Below are 16358 nucleotides of genomic sequence, written 5' to 3' on the forward strand. Positions count from 1 at the left end.
TCAGGAAACCACCAGTCACAGCTGCTTCACGCACACCTCATCTGCTTTTTCATATCGCCAATAAAGTTATAAACTAGTTTAGGAAAAAAACACGTTTGAAAAATAATTTTGAAAAAGAGACTACCAAAAGTTAGTCCTGCACATATCATTTGTGGAAATAAAACATCATGTATCATACATCATATTTCAATTAACTGGAGTTTTTCAAATGGTAAAGCAAATATGTATACATTTCTTTTTGTGTCTGTTTGATGTCAATCTGCTGTTGCCACTAGATGTCAGTCAAGCTCTCCTCTGCAGCAGAACAGAGCCCTAATTCCAACACTCAACCTCACATCACTTTACATAAAGAACTAGTAGACACAAACACACACACACACACATACACACACACACACACACACACATACATACATACATATACACACACACAAACACACGCACACTCACACACAAACACGCACACACACGGTTCAGGAATTCAGTTTCAGAGAGACATCCGTACCCATTGCCTCCTCTCACCAAAGTCATACAGGGGAATATGGATGATTGGTGCTATCCTCTACTTTATTTTAGACTTCCGGACGGAGAACAATGTTTTATCTACGTGTTTGACACAGTTAATCCCAGTGCTGTTAGAGCTAATGTGAGCTAAGTGAGTTTGAGGCTGCATTGAAAGTCCTGTCCTGGCCAGGCTTTCGTCCTCTCTGGGAACAGTGAGTCACCCTCCCATATGAAGGGCAACTGTTACACAGCAACCAAACTGGGGGAGAGGGAATGGAGGGATGGAGAAATGGCATAGAATAGGTGGAAATGGAGGAGGAGAGGAGAGGAGTGGATGAGGTAATGGGGTACATGAAGATTTGTAAATAAAAGCGAGAAAGTGGAGGGACTCTGGAGTGGAGGAAGTGGAAATGTCACAGCTACAAAAAAGAACACACTTCATGGAACCATGCAGCAGGTCACTGCCAGTCAGTCACTCCTATCTCATCCTCCAGAAGCTTTTTTATCCTCTGTTTCTGTGGAGAGAGATTACATATTATAGAGATGACTAAGCTACTTATCATACCATACAGGAAGTGACTCTTCAGAAGTCTATGACCATGGTCAAGACCTAAACATCTGTTTCAGTCTGGTGTTACCCTAGCCATACAGCAGGTGGTTTTCTGATTCAAAATACACACAGATACACACACATGCAGTATTTGTTTTCAGTCTCTCAATCTAAACACGTGGATGCTGCTTAAACGTTCTGTGTAAGGTATTGTGTGTGTGTGCGTGTATGTGTGTGTGTGTGTGTAGCCCATGTCAGTTCCCATTCAAGGATTTCCTCCATGAGGAATGAAGCAGCCAGATGTTTATCTCCAGATATCAGCACCTTGCCGAGACATAGAACAGGTTTGTCCGCTTCTTGGCTGTCAACACTCAATTACAGTCTGATCTGTGTGTCTGTATGTGAAAGTAAGAGAGAGGGTTTGGGGATAGAGAGAACTCCCCCCCCCACCTTCACCTGCAGTTTGTCCAAGCAATCAATAGTGTTGATCTTCTCTTCCTTAGGCCGCAGCAGCAGCTCCAGGCGGATGGCGTCCATAGCACTGTCCTGGCAGGAAATCATTAGATCGATCTCCTGGGCCTGAGGGTACAGGCACAGGGACATCGTAATAATATAGCAGCCCGGCATGGTGCTAACCACTGTAATGAATTATGATGCACAGGGCTTTTATGCGGTCCATCAGGTAGGCTATACTAGGCTTCAGGGTCGGACTGGCCGTCGGGAGTCGGGAGATTTCCCGAACGGCCGGTCAAATGGCCACGGCATAATGTAAAATATATATATAATAATACACGATTGTGGGCCGGTCTGCGTTTCAAAGTCCCGGGCCGTTTTTCAGTCCCAGTTCAGACCTGCCAGGCTTCAATCCCTTATGTTGTACTACAGAGGATTGTTTATTGTTTTCTGCAGATTCTATGCCATTGAATTGGAATTGACATTGATATTATTTGATATAAAAAAAAAACACAATCAATAATTCAGGTTGAACTTTTTTCGATATCCTGACAGAATAAAAGACAAATAAAGATTTAACTGGCCATAGTATTTAAGCCTTTCTCTGAGTAAGCTAAGTTATGTTTCCATTTTCTAGCGCAACTGGTTTATTGGTTTACCCTCAAATGGTTGTACTGCAGTCTCATCTGACGGAGGCGGTCCCTGGCTTCAACGGCATTTATGCGGCCTAGTCGTTCCTGCTCTCTGTTCTTTTCCATTTCTTTCTTGCTGCAATGATGCACCGGCGCCCTCTTCCGCACATCCGTTAATTGGTGAGACCACATCCGTTGCTGGGACATCGTCGTAAAACTGCGCACCTCATTTTAAAAGTTCAAGTTCAAATGAGAAGGAAATATATTTGCTCGTTTTCAATTAACATAAAATCAGTGAAAACGTATTGCAGTTAAAACGATTATAGTCAAACATGCCAAACCCACATTTAACCTACATTAAACAGCAAGTAAAATAGTCCAGCTACCGTAGGATTTGTATAGGCTGTTTCCCTTGTAATTTTACGACTCCCTGCTAGATTAGAAAGCTGTCTACTGTAAATCAGCGTTCGCTTGCTCGCTGCCTACAAAACGGCTCGTCTTTTTACCTTATTTTTTAGGAGGTTGGATTCAGCGTGTGTTGAGTGTGGGCAGCAAACTCTACAAATGCCTTTGTTGTTAAAAGCCGTTGTCATAGAAGCATTTAGAAGTGATGTTTGCAAGTACACACACTATGATATTAGCGTACATTTAAGCCCACTCACAAATCGCACTGGCAGACTAAATATTATCCTTTATTTTGACGTTGACTCGGTTTTGTTTCGACTCAAAGTGATGAATAAGTATGGCCATGTATTCATGTGTCCTGGAATGTATGTACTTAAAGCAGAATAACCAGTGTGTGAGTCATAGTGTATATTTGGCCTGGTCACCATGACATCATTTTGAGCTCAGATCTCATTAACAGTTTGACTGCTAGGTTTGCTTATCTAAGATAACGGAAGCAACAGACTTGACAAACATCAAAACATTGATGTTTTTAAAAACCATTAGAGGGAGATAATGAAGTGTCTAGATTGTGTATCAGATCATGAATTACCAGAATATTCATCGGAAGAAGTGTCCTTTGCTTATCACAAGGCCGACTCTCTTTCAATCTCTCTTTGAGTTTCTTTGCATGAGGTCATTTCCTTACCAGTTCAGACATATTGGTTTCCTTTGTCTTTGCACAAATGTGATAAACTAAAAAAATAAAATGTCAAACTGGCATTCAGAATATCCGATAGCATACACACTCAGTCTACCAGGTAATTTAGTCTACTCTTGTTCTATAATATACTTTCTATAACCTATATAATTGATCCGTTTTATATTTTATGTCAATCTATTTATTTACCTCTTGATTTTCTTTCTCTTTAACCAGCGCCACAGTGTGCAACACATCAGAGAAACTGTTATGTTCAGTTACGTATTACCCAACACAGCCCGACTTCATCTAAACCACAGTTCAGAATAAAATGGTTATTTGTCTGCTCGGTACAGGTTGTGGGACTGAGCTGAGCTGTAGGGAGGTATTGATAAGTACGGAGGAATGAGAGCTGATCGATCTCATCATCTGGGTCGGTCGTCTGACTTAGTAATGACATTTTCCTGCCACTGCATCTGACTACTTGCTGCTAAAAGAAAATTGTAATCGATGTTTTACCTGTCACTCCAGTTAATGGCTAAGACTCAGATGGATTTTAATCAAAAGTATTTGTGAATTCGGGGTGCAATGAAGAAACAACAAAGTAAAACTAACAAATCGGCTCACGTAATTGCAGATGCTGCGTGTGTGTGTCCCAGGTTGGTGTGAGCTAAGTCAGGGATGGTGGACCAGCCATGACGGTGATGGACAGAGCTGACAGTGGAATCAGACTGAGCTGGAATAGGAATAAATACGTGGAGGATAGGAATGAATAATTCCGCACAGATAGCAGTCAGGGTGGATGTATGTACATGTGTGTGTGTGAGGGAGTGCTGCAAAGACTTTCATTTTTCATCTTATATTTACAGTAAACTAGATTGTTGAGTTGCTTGTCTTCATTGTTGACACAGTGGAATCCATATCATTGATCCTGTATTTGATTGATCAGGCATGTCATGCTGATACAGCCCTATCTCATCAGGTGCCGTAGCCTCTCTCTCTCTGAGCCTCGTGAATTAAACACACACGTACGCACACACTCACACACGTACGCACACACACACACGACATTAGGCATGCTACTCAGCACTCTTGTCTGTCACGGATGCCACTGCTGGTGTGGCATATAAATGTCTCACCTTGACAGAGATCTTGTCAGGGCATGTCTGTGTGTCAGTGCGTGGGTGTTTCAGAGAAGTGAAAGATCATACCCTCTTTCCTCTCTCTCTCTCTCTCTCTCTCTCTCTCTCTCTCTCTCTCTCTCTCTCTCTCTCTCTCTCTCTCTCTCTCTCTCTCTCTCTCTCTCTCTCTCTCTCTCTCTCTCTCTCTCTCTCTCTCTCTCTCTCTCTTGACTAAATATACATCAGAACATAAAGAAACATATGAGATATGTTGGATATGTGGCCAGCGGTCCAGACTCCTGAGCAATGTAGTCAACCCTGAATAAATTCCAGCATGCCTTTTGTTTTGTCAGGGAAGCATATGAGATATAAGGTTGTTAATCTTGAACTTGCTGGTGTCTAGTGTAGGTATGAAACTCTATTGATTTCAGGTGTTGGCAGAGGTATTTCCCTCCTCTTTATGTCCCTTGACGCCATTAATGGTCTCTGCTTCAAAACTCATTTTCTCCCTGTACCCTCCCTTTAGACAGGATGGAACATTGTGTCCTGGTCCCAATCAAATGTAAATGTTATGAGCAGACCAGTGGAACCAAGAAGTGTTGGACAGGATTTCTCCACACACTCACACACACGCATATGCACACACATGCACACACACACACCTCATTACAGCTTTCTACCTCATCTCTGTCTGCTAATTATAGTTGGAGGGTTGTTTTGCCAGTGTGCTCCTATGGGAGGCTAACCACAGTCTAATGGGCTCTGGAGACTCCACATCTCAAAGACAAGTCCTCTTCTAGTATGCACTCGATCTTACAAACAAATGCAACCTGTTTCTATTAACTACTATGGGAGAACAGGTAATACTTTAGGGGTGTCAAATGATCTCTAAGACTTCATTCAGCCTTTGCTGCTGTAAGGTGCACTTTGGCACATTGTAAGAAGCCTTGATAGAGCCTCTTCTGTATATATTTTTTCAAACCTTTAGAAAAGTATTTTTGAACCTTTTATTAGAAAATATTTTTTAAACTTTTTGAAACAGTTTTTTGTGAAAATCTTTTTCAAACATAATCTGTTCAACCTTTCGAAACTCTATTTTCAAAAGTTTTTTTCCAAAATATTTTTTCATCCTTCTTAACAATTATGTTCTATAATATGTTTACCTTCCAATATTCCAGATCGAAGCACGTAAATCCGTAGGGGATGCTGGATCCATAAATCTTTTTTTTTCTTTAAAGAAAATCTGTACGTCACTGAACTTCCATCTCAACCTCGTGAATATATTTTTTTATACAGTTATTAGTCACTCCTTTTCTCACAACCCCATTTGTACCTAATTGGTTATAAGGACCAGCCAAATCACTCGATAATTCAACAATTCACTCACATGGTGGAGCCAGTCTCATCGACATTGGAGAAATAGCTTGAGCAAGATATCAAATTATTTTCAGTTTTCTTGAAGTGTTTGACTCTGCCCCAGTGCGCCTGCACTTCTGGTTGAGACTTCTGTTCCCCACAAGAATAGTTAAATAAGTACACCCTTCCCACACAGACATATACACAGAAGCTGAACTTGAACAATTTTGAGACATTTTGTACCATTAAAATATGACAAGATCTTTATGTAGGAACGTTGGTTTAGTTGATGATACTATGATGTCCTGCTAATTACCACTTAAAATCCATTCATTTCCTGCCTACATTTCATTCAATTATAAATCAAAACTAAACATCTTGGTTTGAGTTTTTTTTGTGGGTGAGTCATTCCGACGACAACATAATGAGACAGGCTGCATCATAGAGACAAACCCTAATCAGTGGTGGTGATGGCACTGACCTGCCCTTCAGACTCTGACAAACCTCTTTTATTAGACCAAGAATAATCAGCCTGCTACATCTCCCTGCCAACTGGATGTGTGTGTGTCAATGTGTGTGTTTATATTACTTTCCTTGCAAAGACCATACCACAATACTATCCAAGGATCATGGTATTAAACTATGTTTCTCAGTGCTAGCTTCATATCATACTTAATGACGAATGTCAGGGCTAAGCCACTGCTAGCAGGGTCCTTGCAATAATTTATAGTAAATGTTGTTGGACTTCTTGTTTTACTTACTTCACTTTCAACCACAGACAAAGAACACACTCTCACATGTCCCTGACTGTCTAACTTTACCCTTGTATAAATAGGGTCCACTGCTAGGCTAGGAAAATGAACATAAGACAACATCAGGTCAATTCTCAATACATTTCACATGATCTCCTACACCTTGGAAGATATTGCACTTAAGGGACTCAACTGGAGGACAATAATCCTAGAAGGATCCACCCTACATCGAAAATATATAGCTGTGCGACAGAGGACAAGCAGCAGCTATACAAGGATAAACTCTATAGAAGTAAGACGAAACTGCCAACCACAACCTCCCCTCCACACTGCAACAATACCTCAGGATCTAGGATATATCGACCTGAATGAAATAGAATACTGTAAATAGAACTGCAACACCCCGTGTCTCTATCTATGTGTGTGATCAGGAGGGTGTAGTTTTGCCTGATTTGTAAGTGTTGCCATGATTTAATATGTGCTATAGGGAAAACAAGAGAAGGAGTCAATTCATCTGCCTCTGAGGTAATTGAATTGAGATTGATTGGATACAATTGTGTTTGGAGAGAGACCCTCCAATAAAATCCCCACAACACTCACACCCACCAAGCACTGAGTGAGGCAGGGGTTTTGGAGCAAAGATGTCATTCACAGCATGAATAGCATGGTTATTATAAATCCTTCATGGCTCAGTCCCCCTCCCTGGCTGCACCTCAGATGGATTTGAATCCCGAGTGTGTCAGAGCAGCCTGGGGGAGTTCACCTCATGACTTCATCTCATCCTCTGCTGCAATCAATTTAATAGCAGAATCTCCTGACACGTTGAGTGACAGTAGACTCTGCCTGCCTGCCTGCCTGCCTGCCCTCCTGCCAGGTAGAGAGAGAGAGGACATGGGTCTAGGATTCGCTAGTGGAGTGCATTTGTTTGTGTGTTTGGTTTTTCAATATTTTTCTCACAATTTAATCTCCCTGGGTGGAGGGTGGGAGGAGGAGTGAGGCCTTCCTCTGTAGAAAGACTGCCTCCTTGAATTAATGTCAGTGCAAGAACAATGACATGTCAAACATCTGGAACAACACACTTTAATTAGATGGGAGCTAAAAAGAATACATGAAAGCAGATAAAAGTGTCTGGAGGAGAAGAGGAGACAAGAGGAGAGGAAAGGGGAGGAGAGAAGAGAAGAGTTGGGAAGAAGAAAAGATATGAGGTAAAGAGAAGAAAAAAGAGGGCAGGGGGCAATGGAGAGAAGATGAGCAAAAAGGAAAGGAGAGGTGGCAAGATGGGGTGGAAGAGGGGATGATGAGAGAAAGCAATGTGTTCAGAGAGACCGTGCCTTCTAAACACTCGGTTATAAATAGCCTGCTGCATGCTGATGCTTTGATAGCTTACAGAAAAACAGTATGGTAGTTACACCAGATGCAAACAGCTCAAGGCTTGCTTTGCTCCAAGCAGACCTGTGTGTGTCTGTTTACATGTATGAGTTTGTGTGTGTGTTTACTTTGACAACCACAAGGAATTAAGTTTATGAATTGTACTGTTAGCCCCCAGGAACAGACTATTCTTATATCAAAGAAGACATGCACACACACACACACACACAGAAACAAACACACACACACACGCGCACACACACACATACACACACACGCGCACACACACACAGAGACACACACTGATCTTCTCCTTGTCTTGAGTCAGACCTTTCCAGTACCTGCTGCACGTACATCTTTGACACTGACACTGCTTCTAACTCTCCCATCATTTTCCTGGTTACGATAAACAGCTGGGAGGAAATGTTTATATTTAGCATTCATTAGTCACACTGTCATCATTGTGTTTATTGTATGGCATTTGCTTTGAACACCAGCTACTGGTGCTCTAGGACAGAATGTAGGCTGTCCTAGAGCACCATCCACCCTCCATGTGCCACCTCAACAATGTCCAAACTTGACTCACCCTTGAGTCCTCCCTCTGCCCCATCCAATTTTCAACCCCAATCTGCACCTCCCTCTCTCCTTCCCTCCCTCCCTCCTTCTGTCTTAGTGCCCTTGGGGTTGATTACTGGTGTCCTTGGCCTTCATAAACAGAGTCCTTTCAAACAGGCCGAGCCAGCAGACACACACACATGCACATACACATACACGTGCACACAGACACTGGGGGGACTGTCTCTCTGGGAACTGTCTCTGTGTTGTAATGCAGGGTCGGACTGTTGACAATAAACAACTTCAGCGTCTCAAATCACCTCACTGTACCAAAAATACAGTCCACTAGATTAGGGGGCCTCAACTAGACTAGGGACAAAAACTAGGGGCATTAATAGACAGTCAGAGAGGCAGACAGACAGACAGACAGACAGACAGACAGACAGACAGACAGACAGGCAGAAAGGCAGGCAGGCAGTAAGGGAGACAGGCAGTTAGACAGACAGGCATGTTGGCAAGCATGGACAGCCAGACATGCAGACAAATAGATATGTGCATACACATAATACACACACCTGCAACCAGACCCCACGCCTTTCTGATCAGTAATACTGGAGCAGCCAGCTGTGTTATCAGTCTTTCAGCAGCTCAGCCAAGCTCATTAGCACCAGCTGCATGTGTGGCTGATGGAGCCTTGTCACCTAGGTGGAAGGGTGTAGGGATGGGGGGGGGGGGGCATAAGGAGATGAGGTAGAGATGAGGAGACAAGCTCCTCCTTGCAGACTCCTGTGTAATCACCCGCAAAGAGATGAGAGGATAGGGGTTACAATGGGGCTGCAAATTAGTTTTGGAATAAGAAACCTGTTGACAAGAAAGAGTAGAAGGTGCAGAGAGTGAATAGCATAGCATGGATAAAAGGGATGACGATAATAGATAAACATACAGAGAATGCAGGACAGAAAGCAAAGGGAGGAGGAGGAAGAGAGAAAAAAGGCGTTGTGGGGGTAGAGAGATAGACTGGAAGGAGAGAAGGAACAGCACATCACCTTGGCTGTGCCATGGAGGTGCTGCAGCGCATACTAAACTAGTCTGTCTCCTCTCCCTCCCTGTCCACTATCTGCCCCCATCCCTTGTTCTGAAATTCACATGTGGAGCAACACGCGAATGCTGCTGCCACCACGTCACAACCTCTCTCTCTCTCTGTCTCTCTAACCTCTCTCTCTCTGTCTCTCTAACCTCTCTCTCTCTGTCTCTCTAACCTCTCACTCTCTGTCTCTCTAACCTCTCTCTCTCTGTCTCTTTAACCTCTCTCTCTCTCTGTCTCTCTAACCTCTCTCTCTCTGTCTTTGTAACCTCTCTCTCTCTGTCTCTGTAACCTCTCTCTTTCTGTCTCTCTAACCTCTCTTTCTCCCTCTGTCTCTCTCACTCCATCTTTCTCTCACCCTGTTGCCATCTCACACTTAATCTCACACTGACTCGCCTGCACCCCCTCTTTTGTTCACCATGACCTTTGTTCATCTATTCCTCTGCTCGTTTGACCTCAACCTTAAACTCAGGACCCTCTTCCTCTCCTCTCTCCACCCTTCCTTTGTTTTAAATCACACTCAAAAATCTCTTTCCTGCCCGGCAGTATCTTCCCTTCTCTCCGATGACTCATTTGTAGTCCTCCTTTCCTTCTCTGACATGTATGCATCTTCCTTATCTTTCACCTTTCCGGTCACCCCTCCTGTTCCTGTTCGAGGCCCAGTCTCTCTCTCTCTCCCTCTGTTTCTCTCTCTCTCTCTCTCTCTCTCTCTCTCTCTCTCTCTCTCTTTCTCGCTACTTTCTGTCACACACATTTTTTAAAGGTCAGAGAAGTCAGAGAACTTTCCGAACTCCCCCTTCTCTGAAAGGATAAAAATTGATTCAGAGTAGGAGGGAAAGGAGGAATGGATGAACAGATGGACGAATCGATGGATTGATGGATGCATGGAAAGCAAGATCTGAAGGAGAACAAGAGGCTGATAAGTGTGGTGTTAGTAATCAGAATGGCTTTTTAAAAGTCCAAATCAATGTAATAATCTCCTGTTGTTACTGTTGTCTTTTGATCTCTCAAGAGCACACTATAACGCATGATTAAATATCTATATGCACTCTCTCGTTCCGTGTCTCCATCATCCTCTTGCTGTCTGTCTGTCCACCTGTCCCACTCTCCCTCTCTCTCTCTCTCTCTCTCTCTCCCCTCTCTCTCTCTCTCTCTCTCTCTCTCTCTCTCTCTCTCTCTCTCTCTCTCTCTCTCTCTCTCTCTCTCTCTCTCTCCTGTTCCGTCCCTGTTATCAGTCTTAATGTGATCTGGGTATGGAGTAGTCTGGAAGCGCCGTCACTAGAGCCAGACTGATCCCAGATAGGAGAGACAGAAGATTAAGGCAGACAGGTGTGTGAGTGTGTGTGTGTGTGTGTGTGTATGTGAAGGGAAAAGAGAATGAGAGAAATGGAGATGGGGGAGTGGGGTCAAAGTTTTATAGGTGATGTATATTGCTGTTATATACAGTTCTGAAAAGAATTGAGAGACCACTGCACCTTTTTCTTTCATTTTTTTTTATTTTTTGAGAAGGACCATATTGAGTGAGGAACACTCAGTGGCATCTTAAATATCATCTTAAAGTTGCAGTGGCATCTTTAGGTAGTTGTATTTCCTGGTGAACTCTCAGTCTGACAGCCACATTTGTCCAGCCTAGCCAAGCTTGATCTTGCCTGGTGTAACCTGATCTGTTGGTATAGCTGGTTCACCCTGGTCTAGCCTTGTCTTGTCTCTCCATTCTGGCCCAGCCTGGTTTAGCCTGGTCCAACAGGGCCCCAGGGAGAGCAAGGAAAGCAGCTGTGTGCTGTGTGCTGAACTGGGTAAGGGCCGACACGTGTTGCCCACAGACAATCTACTAGACTGATAATAGGAGGCACGTCCATGCACAATCAAGCAGAGCTGGTTCATGCAGGGGGACGTGAGACATAGCGCCTCATTAGCAGCGCGTCACTATCAGCGTGTCATATCACGCTCACATTACTACCTTTACTGTACAGAACCAGTCCATCAATACAGAAACACAGTTGTTGACATGAGTTCAGCTGTGGTTGAGATGAGTTCAGTTGTGGTTGACATGAGTTCAGCTGTGGTTGAGATGAGTTCAGTTGTGGTTGACATGAGTTCAGCTGTGGTTGAGAGGAGTTCAACTGTGGTTATGATGAGTTCAGCAAACAGTGGAAAAAAAAAAGTTTTTGTGTGATGATGAGATCTCGCTCCTTCCAGGTATCAAAGCCCAGGAGAGAGACAGAGCCATGGCAGAGTCAGCCTCTCCATCAGGCCTTTGATTGGATGACCCAAGAGAGGGTGACATCACTGCTGCTGATAATCCACCATGAAGGAATCCTTCACACTACAATCTGTCATGGGAGGTGTGTGTGTGTGTGTGTGTGGGGTGAGGGGAGGCACAAGGAGGAGCGAAGGACAAGGAAAGAGAGGAGAGATACGGAGTGTGGAGAAAAGGGATGGAGGGAGAAGAGAGGGAGCACAGAAGGACAAGAGGAGAGGAGGAAAAGCAAGGGGGAGTGAGGGGGAGAAAGGGAGGAATGGAGGAATAGAGGAGTATTGATGAAAATAAATGAAATAAAGCCTGTTTGTATAATAATGCCAGTCTTTTAACAACCTACAAAGTTCATTAGCATAATTAATTTGTTTTTCTCTGGATGCGGTAGCTACTCTAACAAAAGGATTTCACAGTCTCGTCTCTCAGTAGTCCAGCACTGACACCAAGCTGACAGCGTAGGCAGAATATATATGTCTTAAAAGACTTAAAATGAGATTGATGATAACATTATAGAACCCACAAACGGAAATGGTCTTGAACACTGCACCGCTGATCCACATTCATTAGACCAAAAAAACTAAACACAAAAACAAACAAACAAACATATCCAGGAAACGTAATGAGATTTAGGCCTCACACACACTGGAGATAATGATCTGTAGCTATGCAACTCTGAAGCACTTCCAAGTGTTATAGGACACTGGTGCCACAGACAGTACATCACCGTCTTTCCAACCACAATGAAATCTTCCCCGAAACACAGTTAAAAAACCTCTCTACCACCCAGCATCACCTGCTGCATTCCAAAGCAGACATAACTCCAGGGAGGGTTGACTGAGGAGTGTTCTAACTTGATAAGCTCGCTTTCCCTCTTTGTTTTGTTTAAAATATCTTATAGAAGCAATTAACTCTATAGTTTTCGGTCAGGTAACACTTGATCCAATGTAAATCACATTCATTAATCATTTAATGAACATTCATATAGATCAAATCATCTCACTTTGAGACATGAGAGTATTCTTGCTATTGGTGTGATATCCTGTCTAGATATAGTGGACCATTGTAATTATCTTAGCAAATAATGAAATAGCAATACATTTTACGAATTTCAATTGATATGATTGTATACACTTTTTATCCTAATAATACATTATTATTATTATAAACTATATCAATGTATATGTCGATAATAACTAAGCCTGTAATGAAGTTTAGATATGTTATAATGAAGATTTGTTAATACTGCGGCATTATCTAGATTTTTGTTTTGCCCTTTCATCCTTTATTTCACTTTGGAAATCTAGCTGGAGGAGCAGGAAGTCAGATGAGATATCACGTTTGATCGATTTACAATCACTAGCGGATGTTCCCTTCCCTGGCGAGACCTGCGGAAGAGCAGGTGTTCTGGGTTGAAGTCTGCAGCCAACCGCCCACAGCTAATTTGAAATGTACTATAAATGCAAATATGGACTTGATAATGCCTTATCCTCCCCGTTATTGTGTGTGTGTGTTTATTAAGTCTTCCTTTTGAAACGCCCCTGCTCTTGTTTTCTGTTGCCATGCCCCCCGGTTACGCTGTATCCACAGGTCAAAAGTGTCATTTCTATTCGTCAAGCAATTACAGATGGAAAAATCTGATTCCAATTAATATGTAAATTAACGTCTTATTTGAGCACAGGACGTTGGCTTGGGGGGGTTGTTGCACATGTACATGTTTATGTGATTGTCTGAATGTGTGAGTGTATGTATGTTTGTGTGGGCAGCTGATGTTTTTGAGTGATAGCTGTTCAAGGTAGGTCAGGAAGGGAATGCTGGTCTGAAAGGATTCTCATCTTGAGCTCACCCAGACCATCACCAGCTAAATTAGTTCAGTCAAGACAATCACGTAATTAGATTTGAGCATTTATTGTTGCATGACATGGACATGTAGGTTTGACTTTAGCGGATGATCTAAGGGAAGCACTTCCTGCCTCCTCGATGCGACCACATACATACATGACATATGAGGCAGGAGAGCAATAGAGACATAATCCCCCTGATGGATAGAACATACAGACAGCAAGGGGGAGAAGGGGATGGTGGAGGGCGGCAGCAGCACTGATCATACAACAACCGGGGTGAGTGTGTGCTATCGTCGGGTCTTTTAAAGAGGTCTTATCGGACGTGGCCCAATGGATATGCGCTGCTAATATGGGTGTAGTAGTGGGCGGAGGAAAGGAAGATGGAGTAAGACGCCTTACGTCCCCGACAAATGGATGATGCGCGCTGCCCCGATTGCCCTGCCTGAACTAGCTGCGCTTATACACACAACACCCCACTTGAATGGATAACAATACATGCCTCGCAGATTGTGAAGTGCCATTCAGCAGCAGAGGAAGTTAGGTTGCAGAGACTCTTTTCTTCCTGTAATTTCAGTTAAGATATTGTTGAAGGGCAGAAAAAAGGTAATTTCAGTAACCGGAACTAGGATGTGTAATCCAGAGAGGCTAGAAGTTAGCAGGCCATCTTTGACATCATAGAGCCGCTCTTGCTTCAAAAGTGTCTCCAAAAGTGTCTCCTCTATCACACACAAATGCAAGAGAGCAGAGTCTAAGAGCAGAGTCTAAGCACCAGGAGATGTTGGCGGAATTGCTTCTTGATTCCTTTATTTCTTGTTTTCTTTTACTGGTGGTTTAGGAGGAACTTAAGGTCCACTTTCCATTCTCCCCTCAAGGAATCCACGCTGATGACGTGTGATTGTCGGCACTATGCCAAATATAGACAGATCGGAAGGACCTTTTTTGAAATATTTTTTCAACCTGACAATAGCTATCAAAATATGTGACCTCTTGTGCCAAGACACAGACCCACCACAAAAAATGTTACTATTGGCCAACATTCGTTGGCACCTGGGATTCGAACACTCAAACTTCCAAATCTCAAGAACCACCACGATCAGTTACCCTAACTGAAAGCTGGATGGGTATTGGCCAGGATTTACAGAACAGAAATTTTAGGGGGCGTGCATTTCTGGGCAGTGGCTATGTTGGGCCTTGCCAGGAATTGCACCCCCTGCTAACTACGGTTAGGGTTAGTTCTAGTTCTAGACTGCCGTGACCTTTACCGTTGGTCTGGCCCTGCTCCAAGACATCCCCCTATCTCTCCTGTAGGCCAGTAAGAATCATTTGATGCTAGGATATACAGAACAGAAATTAAGATTTTACTGCTAAACAAAGACCCTGCAGTTTGTTTTATGCTTCTGTTTCCCGTATGTGTTTGTGCATATGTGTGTGAGAGACAGAGAGAGAGAGAGAGAGAGAGAGAGAGAGAGAGAGACAGAGAGAGAGGAGAAGAGAGAGAGAGAGAGAGAGACAGAGGAGAGAGAGAGAGAGAGAGAGAGAGGAGAGAGAGAGAGAGAGAGAGAGGAGAGAGAGAGAGATGAGAGAGAGGAGAGAGAGAGAGAGACAGAAAGAAAGAAAGAAATATTGTGTGTTTATGTGTTTGGGGCACTGTGTATTGGTTGGTGTCCTGGTGTAATAATCTGAGTGTGTGATGAATGCCAGAGCTGGGTTCCCTGAGAGCCTATTCACATCGAGGGGCCTGGAGGAGGCCAGGATGTCAATCTTGAGACCTCCCAGTGTGTGTGTGTGTGTGTGTGTGTTGAATGTATGTGTTATGTGTGTGTGTGTAAGAGAAAGAGGAGTGCGTTCGTCACAGTGGAGACAAACTATGACCCAGGCAGGCAGCAGAGATCCTAGCCCTGGGTTGGGACTAAAGCTGAGACACATCGAAATCAAATTGTAACCATGGGGATTCTGCGTGTGTGTGTCTCTGTGTGTGCATGTCTTTTTGCATGTGTGTTTGTGCGGTGTGTGAGGGGGGCTGGAGGGTTTCAGAGGGTGAATGCAGTGATGGATGGGATGTGTTTAGTATGAATCTTGTTGGGAGCATTCGAAGGAGGCTTACAGGCTTTATGCTTGTTTATGAACAAATAACAAAGCCCGAAGGACGAGGATAAAAGAAGAACAACAACACCATCCTTGGCATTTTGTCTGTTTTATTGGGTTTTACATACATACACACACACACACACACACACACACACATACACACCCCCACATGTACACAATAAACACACACACACACAATAACAACTCAAGAGGTGTAAAACCAATACCTCAGATGTCAATTTGGGATAATTAAATTTGAACAAACACAAAGAGACCTGATGCTGCAACAGTGGAGCCAGAGAGGAAGATAATCAAAGAGATTAGCAGGGGCATCTTCAGAGCCATTTCAAACATGGCTGTTTTCATTTAAGACCGAAATGGTTCCATGGAAGGTGGTGTCTCAACAGCACCGGGGCTAATTGTATTGGCAGATGAGAAACAAACACAATCAAACACAAAAACATTAATTTATTCCCCTCTGGAGAGGAAAAACATCAACCTTTTTTCTCATCTGCCTAGCAAAGTCACATTACGTAACACAGTCCACACATAATTACTCAGTCATGGAACAGGATGAGTAAAAGGCTGTACAGGACATCTGCGACAGACACAGGAAGGACATCTCTGTCTCGTTCTTTTTCTCTCTTTTATATTATCCTCTCTCGTGTCTCTCATTCTCTCTCTTTCTCCCTCTCACCCCCTCACCCCCTCTC

The sequence above is a fragment of the Osmerus mordax genome, chromosome 7, assembly GCF_038355195.1.
Source record: "Osmerus mordax isolate fOsmMor3 chromosome 7, fOsmMor3.pri, whole genome shotgun sequence".
Classification (NCBI taxonomy): Eukaryota; Metazoa; Chordata; class Actinopteri; order Osmeriformes; family Osmeridae; genus Osmerus; species Osmerus mordax.